This window comes from Hibiscus syriacus, unplaced genomic scaffold (genome assembly GCF_006381635.1).
Source record: "Hibiscus syriacus cultivar Baekdansim isolate YM2019G1 unplaced genomic scaffold, ASM638163v2 tig00111498_pilon, whole genome shotgun sequence".
NCBI lineage: Eukaryota > Viridiplantae > Streptophyta > Magnoliopsida > Malvales > Malvaceae > Hibiscus > Hibiscus syriacus.
This window is the reverse complement of record NW_024063104.1, coordinates 331,425-343,468: the sequence shown is the minus strand read 5'-3', so window position 1 is coordinate 343,468 and position 12,044 is coordinate 331,425. Positions and strand designations below refer to the sequence as shown.

Below are 12,044 nucleotides of genomic sequence, written 5' to 3'. Positions count from 1 at the left end.
TACGAGGGCTTTTGTTTCCTCTTCTTCAAAACACCCAATAAAAATTCAGAAAAGAAACACCAGGAAAAGATGTCATCGAGCAAAAGTCCAGTCCATAGCACTATGGCACACGAAGAAACAAAGGGACGACGGTGGAGTGTAAGGAGAGTTTGGATTGGAAGAGACAAGACATCAGGTTTCGCTGTCTTTGCCCATGATTTTTTCCAATGTTTCCTGTTACTCCATTACTTTTGGTGTCTGTCATGTTTGCCGGTCACACCGGCGAGCTCGAGCTCGCCAGTGCCGCTATTGCCAATTCTTGGGCCAGTGTCACCGGCTTCGCCTTCATGGTAACTCTATCCCACCTTTTTCCTCTTTTGTATAAAATGGATTTTGGATAGGTATGTAAATGAACCAACGCACACGAACAGAAGTATATTCATGCTCGTTCATTTAATAAAAAATGAACATAAACAATACAACATAATGAACAAAAAATTTTTGTTCATGTTCGTTCATTAAGGAATATAGCTTGTTCATGTTCGTTCCTTAAGGAGTATAGTTTGTTCATATTCGTTCATTTAAATGATAAACGAACGAACATAAACAACATAATAAATGAACATAAAACGAACACACAAACACAAAAACAAACTTATTCGAACACAACAAATTTGTTGCGGAAACGGCTATCAGATAGAGTAAAATCGCAACTAATAATTTGAGAAATAAAATGAAGATAAAGAAGACACAAATCTTACGTGGAAAACCCCTAAATAAATATAGGGTAAAACCACGGGCAACGTAGAAGAATTTCACTATGAGAAAATAAGAATTACAACTCTATCGATCTAACAGAAGAAAACAATAATATTCTCTCTTAATAAAAAGTAAAAAACAACTCTCAAGAAAACTCTTTAAATTCTTTAGTATTTGGAGAAAGCTAGAATGATTTGGATGTTTTGAAGCTAAATGGGTTAGGGTATTTATAGTTGAAGCTTAAGGACTAATCTTGCTAAAGTACAATGACTAAATGTATAATTTTACCATTGCTAATTTAAGAAAAAACCAATCCTTTTTGACAATTTTTTGTCGATTTTTTTTATTTTCACCTTTCGGTGCTGACTAATGCCATTCATTGCTGAGTTTCAATAATCTCTCACTTGAAGATTTGATTGAAACAATCATATCTTCATACCATTCTTTCTACTTTGTACCATCATGTTGCTTACGTCTCTGACATGCCACAAGAGGATCGACACCAAGTCAATTTATTAGTATTGATTGCCTTCGTCATGAAATATGCTATGTTGTCTTTGGTATGGATCTTTTGCATATCTACCGTCATTTCTTCCACCTTTTCACGAATGAAATGGTACTGAACTCGTATGTGTTTTGTCCTTGAATGAAATGTTGGATTACTTGCAAGATGCAAGGCACTTTAACTGTCACAAAACAGAGAGACATACTTTTGATTGTGCCCAAGCTCCTCCAATAACATCTTCAACCAAATTGCTTCTTTACTGCTTATGCAGATGCTACATATTCTGCTTCTATTGTAGACGTAGCCACAACTGACTATAATTTTGAAACCCATCTTACAGCTCCACCAACAACTTTGAACACATATCATGTAGTAGATTTGCTTTTATCCAAATCCCCTACATAGTCAGAATCTACATACCCATTGATTAGCAAGTTTGATCCTCTGTAACATAATGCAATATTTGAGGTCCCTTTGATATATCTCAAGATCCTCTTTACTGTATTCAATGCTCTTTCCCTGGATTCGCCATGTACCGACTAACCACTCTCACTGCTTGTGCAATGTCTGGTCTTGTGCATATCATATCGAACATTAAACTTCCCACTACCAATGCATACGATACTCGAGACATCTTCATCCTCTCTTCTTCACTGCTAGGACTCATACTGGAGGATAATTTGAAGTTAATAGGAAGAAGGGTAGAAATTGGCTTACAATCTCGCATTGTTGAATCTTGACAAGATCTTCTTCAAGTAATTCTTTTGTGAAAGTCAAATCTTCCTATTACTTCTGTCTCGGTGAATTTGCATCCCTAGAATCTTGTTTGCTGATCCCAAATCCTTCATTTCAAATTATCTAGCCAGTTGTGCCTTCAATTCTTCAATATGATCTTTGTTGGGTCCTATAACCAACATGCCATCCACATACAATAATAATAACAAAATCGTTATCACCAAACCTCTTGAAATAAGCACAAGGGTCGCATTAAGTCTGTTGTATCCAAGGCACATAATGAAGGAATCAATCTCTTATAACACCTCGTCGCCTGCTTTAGACCGTACAGAGATTTGTTCAACCTACAAACCAAGTTCTTCTTTCTTCTTCTTCAAAACCTTCAGGTTGAAGCATATAATTCTCTTCTTCAAGATTTCCATGAAGAAAAGCTATTTTAATATCTAGTTGCTTTAGATGTAAGTTCAATGTAGCACACATTGCCAAAACTACTCGAACTGTTGTTAGTCGAACTACAGGAGAAAATATTTCATTGAAATCAATACCTTCATTTTGAGCATATCCTTTGACCACCAGTCTTGCACGATACATCTCAACTTGATCGTCACAATTTCGTTTGATTTTGAAGACCCATTTGTTACCAATTGGCTCCTTCCTTGTGGTAGTGGCACAATGTCCCATGTATTATTTTTATGAAGGGCTTTAATTTCTTCTTGCATCGCCATTATCCACAGTGAAGCACCTGAGCTGTTTATTGCCTCCTGATATGTTGATGGCTCACTGTCCTCTGTTAAAAGGCAATATGCAATATTTTCTTCTATAACATAATTTGAGTGTCAATTGAGACGTCTTTTCAGACGATCTGATTGACGAATTGTTGGAGCTTCAGAACTCTTTGGTTCTTGCTCATCATGTGTTGGTTATGCTTCAGAAGAATCTCCTTGTTCAAACTCCTTTTTCACATTTGTGTAGTCTCTGGCTTTTCATTGCTACCATCTTCTTCTTTTCTTTGTAGTTTATCTTCTATAAAGATAACATTCTTGTTGTTGATCACTTTACGGGCAGTGGGATCCCACAAGTGATACCCCTTTATACCATCAACATACCCCAAGAATTTGCATTTCCTGGATTTTAGATCCAACTTTGAAATTTATTGGGAGTTGTACATCACGTACACAACACTTCCAATATATGGAGTTGAATAATCAGCTGTTTACCAGTCCACATCTCCATTGGTGTCTTCAGCTCTATTGCAATTGATAGAGCTCGATTCACCAAATAATAGGCAGTATTGACTGCTTCTGCACAAAATGATTTTTCTAGGCCTGCAGCCCTCAACATTGCTCTTGTTCTTTCTAACAAGGTTCTATTCATCCACTATACCACTCCATTTTGTTGAGGAGTGCTCGCTACTGTGAACTGTCTTTTGATTCCTTCTTTCCTGTAAAAGTCATCAAATTATTCACTTATGTATTCTCCTCCATTATCTATTCTGAAACACTTGATCTTATTTCCAGAATCAAGTTCCACTCGCGCTTTGAAGTTTTTGAAAGTGGAAAACACATCTGACTTCTTCTTAATAGGGTACTCGCAACATCTCCTGGAGTAGTCATCAATAAATGAGACAAAATATTTTGCTCCGCTTAGGGATGTAACCGGTGCTTCCCATACGTCAGAATGAACCAATTCTAGAACACTTTTGCCTCTAGAATTTGACGTGTTGAATTTTAACTGATGCTGCTTACTTGTTATAAAATGCTCACACAAAGTAAGTGATACCTTTGTTAAGCCTGGAAGTAGCTTTTGCTCTACAAGGACTTTCATTCCTTGTTCTGAGATGTGTCCAAGTTTCTGATGCCATAGCATTACAGAATATGAACTACATGAGGCAACAGAGGCTTATGCTTCTAGCAAAGTCTCTCCCTTCAGCATGTACAAGTTTGTTGCTATCTTTTTGCCTTTCATCACCACGAGCGCTCCACGGAACACCTTCATGATTCCTTTTCTTGTTTCAATCTTGCTTGCATTATTATCCAACAATCCATAGGATAATAAAATTTTCTTCACGTCTTTCACGTGTCGCACATCTCGAACAACATTAATTGTTCCATCATACATCTTCAATTTAATGGTTCCTACGCCAACGATCTCTAAGGCATGATCATTGCAACTATACACATATCCTCCCGAGACAGGTTCATAATGATGGAATCATTCTCTTCTTGAGGTCACGTGATATGTTTCTCCCGAATCAATGAGCCATATATCTGCAAATCTTTTTCTACCTTCCACTGTGGTTGACACTTCACAACATAGAGCATCTCCATCAACTGAAGTATTTGCGGTATTGCTTTGTGGATTGAAGTTTTTTATTTAGACTCCAACAACCCTTCTTCAAGTGACCATTCTTTCCACAGTTGTAGCACTTTAAATTCTTTTTGCTTCTCAACTTCAATTTACCATATTTGTGACTGATGCTTTGGCCACGTTCTTTTGATCTCCCTTTAATTGTTGTCAACGCTTCTGCTTGTTGCTGATTTACTTGTCTGCCTTCCTTGTTCTTGCGTCGATTTTCTTCTTGTAGAACAGAAGCTGCAACGTCATGGAAGACTAGACTGGTGACATTACTGTTTGTCAAGTTGATGATGAGTTGATCATATGAATCAGGTAGACTTTGAATTAGAAGTTCAGCACAGTCTTGTTCTGTTATTGTACATCTTAAGGATGTAAGCTGAGAAAATAAAGTGTTCAGCATGTTTAAGTGCTCTGTCACTGAAGTGGATTCTGACACCCGGAGATTGTATAATTTCCTCTTAAGGAAAATTTTATTGTGCAACGATGTGGCCTCGTACAGTTTGGTGAGTGATCTCATATCTCCTTAGTTGTCTTATTCTCCTCGATGTTTGGCAATACTTTATCTGCTATTGCTAGATGAAAGTTTGTCATAACATTCCCGTCCATTTCGATCAATTTGTTGTCATATGTGAAATCTATCGGCCTTTCATTGATAGCCGCTAGACAACCTTCTTTCCTCAGGATGGCCTTCATCTTCAATTTCTACAATGAGAAATTTCTCTCATTGAACTTTTCAATATTAAATTTCGTTGCCATAACTTCTATTACGAATAGCTCCCACTATTTCACTATCGTTAATAGTTCTCTGGAACCTTTAAAGAATGAGTAATACCTTCTTATTTTCTTATGTTGGAGGATCCACCTTTTGGTAGCAATCACAAAGACAATAAGTAGATATTACACACTCAAATCTGGCTCTGATGCAAATTGTTGCGGAATACGGCTATCGGATAGAGTAAAATCGTAACTGATAATTTGAGAAAATAAAAATGAAGATAAGAAGACACAAATCTTACGGGAAAACCCCTAAAAATATAGGGTAAAAAACCACATGCAACGGTAGAAGAATTTCACTAGAAAATATGAATTACAACTCTCTCGATCTAACAAGGAGAAAATAATAACAATTCTCTCTTGATAAAAAGAGAAAACAACTCTCAAGAAAACTCTCTAAATTCTCTAGTATTGGGAGAAAGCTAGAATGATTTGGGATGATTTTAAAGCTAAATGGGTTAGGGTATTTATAGTTGAAGCTTAAGAACTAATCTTGTAAATATCCTAAAGTATAATGACTAAATGTGCAATTTTAACATTGCTAATTTAAAAAAAAAACTTTTTGACAATTTTTTTGATGGATTTTTTTTATTTTCACCTTTCGGTGCTGACTAATGCCATCATTGCTGACTTTCAACAAAATGAATGTAAAAAAGTAAACAACAAAAATAACAATTTAAAATTCTTTAATATAACCTAAAACTTTAGAGTTAATTTGTTCGAATACGACAAAAATATACATAAATCATAAATAAGCTATATGAACATAAGTCTTAAAGTTAATTTGTTCAACAAAACAATCTTATTGAAATCCAAACAACTTCAAATCTTCGTAACATATTCAACTTGCCCTTTGTTCAAACATAATGAACATAAATGAACGGATATAACGACATAATCGAACGTTCACGAACGTAAATGAACGGACGAGCACTTTGTTCGTTTCGTTCATTTAATTAAACGAACAAAATCTTGTTCATATTCGTTCATTTAATAAATAAACGAACTTCCCGCCGCACGGTTCATGAACGATTCGTTGAACGTTCAGTTCATTTACAGGCCTAATTTTGGATTAGGGAAAGTTTACCTTAAACATGTATGCCTCTCTTCATTTTTGCTTTGAAAATCTTGTTTTAATTTGTCTTGTTCTGAAAAAGAACGACAATGTTGGTAGATGTGTTTTCTGGTCTTTATTGCTATAAACCTTTGTTTTTTCTTTCACTTTTTAGGGTAAACTTTGTATTTATTCAGGAGTTGTTTGTTTACTTCAGAATGATTAAGCGCTGAATGATTCAGAGGCTTTGTATGAATTAACTCTGAATGTGACATGTTGTTTGATAATGGCTCTGAATCATTCAGAATGTACTTTAATGCTGAATTATTCAGCACTGTTTTGCTGAATCATTCAACACAGTCTTCATTCAAATGTTAGAAACAAACACGATGAATGTTTGAACGGTTCACATTCAGCGCTGAATGGTTCCATTCAGAGCCAAACAAACACCCCTCACCTAATGTTCTCACAGTTCTATTTTGATCATCAATTTTCCCTAAAATTATCACTAAATATACATTTTGGTAAACTATGCATTTAGTACCTAAACTATCAGTTTTGGTTTATTTTAGTACCTAAACTTTTATTTTATTTTTTAAAATTATACCTAAAGTTTAGCTTTCATTTCATTTTAATACTCGTCGTTAAAAATTTAACATGTCTAGTACCTAAGCTATCAGTTTTAGTCCGTTTTAACACCTAAACTTTCAATCTTTTCAAAATTTAACGTTAAATTTTGAACGGATACTAATATGAAACAAAAACTAAATTTTATGTATACTTTTGAAAAAATTAAAATTTAGATATTAAAACGAATAAAAATTGATAGTTTGAATAATTAAACGTAATTTACCCTTTGTATTTTTTATATTTTGATTTCCTATGGTTGAAAATTTTCATAATCGATTTTTGAGATGTAATGACAATTAGAAGTAATATTCTTCGTTAGAATCGATCAATTTACGTTAGTATCGATTTTACCTACATACATTAGTTAACCACATTCATTATAAAAGTAATATTGAATTATATCTTAGACTAAAGAAACGAGGATAGTTCAAGATGTAAATAATTTGATATCGTTTAAGTAGTTTTCGAGTTTGAGTTAGGAGTGTTTACAATTCGGTTAAAACGGAATTACCAAATTGAACTGATATTTTTTCGATTAATTGGTCGGTTAATTTTGGGTTCAATGGTTAACGGTTAATGATTTTTTAAAACTTCAATTAACGGTTAATTCTGTTCGAAATCGGTCAATTAACGGAATTAACTAAAATTATCAAATATTTAATATATTATTTAGTTTTAAAGGTGTTTAAACTCCAGTTTTAATTTACCAAATTAACCAAATTAGTCAAAAATATTAAATATATATTACTTATAAATTTTGGTTAATTCAATTAATAGACAAAATTAATCGAACTTAGTTTGGTTTGATTAAAAGTTTTCAAAAAAATTTCGTTCGATTAACTGTTAAAGGAAAAAATTTGAATTATAAATATTGGGTATTTCAGTTCGGTTGGTTAATCAAATTAATCGATTGAGTATCCTTAGTTCGAGTTTTTTCTGTTAAAAAATTGATGGCAATTGAGCTGGACATTAACTAATTGACTGTAATATGATAAAATTTGATCCTAAATCTCAAAGGACTATTATATCTAAGTTTACATTTACTCAGACTGTCATCAATTTTTTAACGAAAAGAATGAGTTTAAACATATGAATAGTCGGGTGATCATTTTTGTAACTTTTGATAGTCGGAGACTCAATAAAATAATGTCCTATAGTCGTGGGATCGTTTTATAACTTTTAATAGTTGGAGGACTCAATAAAGCAACACCCTATAGTCAATGAATCATTTGTGTACTTTACCCTATTTTTTATCTACCTATAATGTGATTTGATTCGATTTTCGATTCGTTTGTTTATTTTCTCACCCTAATTTAAATTATTAATTATTTTTTATTTATCAAGGTCTAAAAATTTTACACGGTGAATGAGTTAAGATAATTTCTCACTTGTTTCAGATAGGACTAAGTGGAGCAGTAGAAACACTTTGTGGTCAAGGATTGGTGCAAAATTATACAGAATGTTGGGACTTCATCTTCAAGCATCTTGCATCATTTCATGCTTCTTCTCCATCGTCATATCCATCTTATGGATCTACACCGAACCAATCTTCATTTGGCTTCACCAAGATCCTCGAATTTCGAAAACGGCCGCAATCTACCTTGGGAATTTGATCCCAGGTCTATTTGCATACGGTTTTCTGCAGAACATCTTGAGGTTCCTTCAAGCTCAAGGCATTGTCATGCACCTCGTCTGGTTTTCGATTCTTCCTATCGGAACCCATTTCGGCATCGTTTACGGTTTAATGAACTGGACAAGCATTGGTCTAAAAGGAGCTTCAATGGCCGCTTCGATTTCGTTATGGATGTTATGCATTTCGTTGGCAGGTACATTGCTTGTACCAAGCATTGAAGCATACATGGGAAGGATTGTCGTCTGAATCATTTCGTCACATTCTTACATTCCTCAAAGTGGCCTCCCTTCTGCAGCAATGCATTGGTGAGTTTTCTGTAATACATATTCGTATTCGATACATAATCGTATTTGACATTATGATTTTTTTCCTAGTTTGGAGGATTGGGCATTTGAACTTCTAGTGCTGTTAGCAGGATTGATGCCAAATTCAACATATCTACTTCATTGATTGCAATGTGGTAAGTTTTGTTTATTTTTTGGGTAAATTATAAATTTTATCATTCAACATTTTTCTTAATCCTGTTGTGGTAATTAAAGTTTAAAAATTTACAATTTACTCACTAAAGTTTCGATTTTCTCTTATGTTGATCATTTGGGTGTTAAATCATAATGGAAAGGTGACATGGAAGTCAGGTGTGCTGATGTGGATGGCTTTTTATTGATATGATCCATGTGTTATTTACGTTATTTTCTCTTTTTTTTTTGTATTTTATCTTCTTCCTCCAAAGATGAAAGTTTTATAGTTTCATCTCAGTGTCACTTCGACACTGCAATTACTATTCTCCGACCTCTTCTCCAACTACTTAAGATATCGACGAACTCACCTCATTGTCTCCTACCACTCTATCAATTTAGATTTTACCTTAAACCATATTGAAACTCATAAAACTCAACCCTAAACTCAAAACTCATGAAACCAATAGCCACTTTGATCTATAACATGCAATCAGCATGGAATCAAAGATATACAGCTCGTTGCTTCCTTCTCCACCTCCCCACTATCTGGATTTGGAAGAAGATGTTTTATCATCGATAAATCAAAAGAGATTCGAAACTATGAGTTTTTTCTCACAAAAATGAAGAAAGTTTTGGGGCTATTTCATGATTTTTAAAAGAAATATGTTTAGTCGTAACTCCGTTAAGTATTTGATGGTGGAGTGATCGAAATAGGAGCGAACCAAAAGTTCGGTGAGTAAATTGATTTTTTTAAATTTTAGTACCCATAATAGGAATTTGAAAAAGGTTGAGTGATGAAATTCGTAATTTACCCCTTTTTGAATAAAGTAACTTTTAGTTAGGAATGGCAACGGGTCTGGTTCGGGACGGTTTTTGCTCGCCCCGTCCCCGAACCCAAAATGAATCCCCGTCCCTGACCCCGACCCGATCCCCGACGGGTTTTTTATCGAGGCGCCCTGTCAGGGATTTTTTTTGCCCCGTCCCCGAACCCGACCCGAAATATTATACCAAACTCGAACCCGAATCCGAACCCGAAAATATTTTATATATAATTAATATAAAAAATATAAAATATTATATATATATATATATATAATCAGGGCGGGTCGGGGCGGGGATACCTTGCCCCGAACCCAAACTTGACCGGGTTTCGGATTTTCCCGTCGGGTTCGGGTCATATTGCCATCCCTACTTTTAGTTCCCCAACTTATTGTCTAATTTTCCCACATTATATGTAGCGTGAATACCGAAACCATTGCCTTCATGTTTACATGTGGACTTGGTGCAGCAGCAAGGTTAGTTTTCACACAATTTTCTTCTTTGAAACTATCAATTTTTATAGGTATTTGAGATGCAATAAATTGAATGGAATATGTATTGACAGCACAAGGGTTGCTAATGAATTGGGAGGTGGGAACCCACAGAAAGCAAAAAATGCAATGGTTATGACACTCAAGCTCTCCACCATTCTTACCCTTGCAATTGGCCTTACATTAGCCTTTGGTCACAATGTTTGGGCTGCTTTCTTCACTGACAGTTCCTTGATCCTACACCAATTTGCCTCAATCATACCCTTACTCATCATCTCCATAACATTCGATTCTTTTCAAGGCATTTTATCAGGTAAAACTACGTAATCAGGGACGGAATCACGGTTAAACATCGGGAAGAATCAAATTACTTAGTAGTAATACTAAACTCGGATATTGATACCATGTTGCAGCTGTGGCAAGGGATGCGGTTGGCAGCATTTAGCTGTGTGGGTTAACTTGGTGACTTACTATTTCATCGGTATCCCAATTGCATGCCTTCTAGGGTTTGTGCTACAACTTTATGATAAGGTGACCATAATATTTTAATTTTTCTGATAAATTCATATTAATTTCTTTCTAACTTTATATTGGTTTTTTCAGGGTTTATGGATAGCATAATATGTGGCCTGTTTTGCCAAGGCATTGCTCTCCTATCAATTACATTGTTTAGGCCATGGCCTAAATTTGATGTTTCAGTAGGAAGTGGTGAGAAAAACCAAGTTTTTGTTTGAGTAATACTCCACCAGGAGAACCCAAATGATGTATGTATGTATGTATATATGTACGAATCACCTCATATTTGCTGTATTTTTTTCCATGAGATGATTTCCTCCCTGTGGCGAACCATGCAAGATGCTGAAGCTAAGAACTAGGGTTCAACTGTTAATGAAATAAACATACTGCTACAAAGTTATAAATAAATATTGCCAGCTTGAGCACCATCTTTAATCTTACCAGGAATCAAGATTTGGGTGAAACTCTGATTTCGAGATGATGAAATTGTATAATGTATTGCTGAGCATTTGATTTCTGTGTGTTTTCTTAGTCAATAACGATAGAAACTTAGTCGCGTACATGAAGCTTTTTGGCATGTAGTAAGCAGGCGTGCCTTTGCTATCATCTTATAGAAAGTTGTAGCATTTCTTTAACAAATCCAATCAACTTATTGCCTTGAGACTTTGGATCCATTATACACGAACCAAGCTACTTCAATGGTTAACGAGATAATTATTATCTCTAGAGGTTATGGATTAGAGCACAAGTGGTTGTTAGAATATTTGAGAGTTCATTCTCAGCCTTCCACCGTTGGATTTCAAGCAGAGCTGCTGCCAACAAAGAAACTCAAGATTGAATGTAACAACCCCAACCTGTTACGGGTGACCTGATCCGATCTGAGGTGTCACATTATGGCCATTAGAGTGACCCACAATAAAAATAACAAAAAAAATAAAATTTTTATTAAAATATATAAAAATACAAGTGTAGAAATCTTTCAGATCGTAAAACATAATTCATTCATACCTCCCATCATAAAAGTTTCAGACTCAATATAAAAATCAAATGTGACATACATGCCCCCTAATTACACTTGTATCATACTCTATAAGCAAAGCCGAAGTAACTCCCATTACGGAACTCGATAGCTGCACTGGATAGATCTTTTAACCTGAAATGGTGAATAATAGAGTAAGTTTTGGGAAGCTCAGTAATACAGAACTACTATGTGATGCTGAAAGACATGCATATAAATAACAAACATAAAAATTTTCTTATTCATTTAAACATCTACAGGTTTTCGTGATGAGCTGAGGTTTCACTCATATTTCTTCAGGTAACAGACAAGTAGCTA

The 12,044-nt window shown here is 34.8% G+C and overlaps 1 pseudogene; it reads left to right on the top strand.

The window, feature by feature from the left end:
- Positions 1-161: 161 nt before the first annotated feature.
- On the top strand, positions 162-10,926 carry LOC120163848 (annotated as a pseudogene).
- Positions 10,927-12,044: the final 1,118 nt, after the last annotated feature.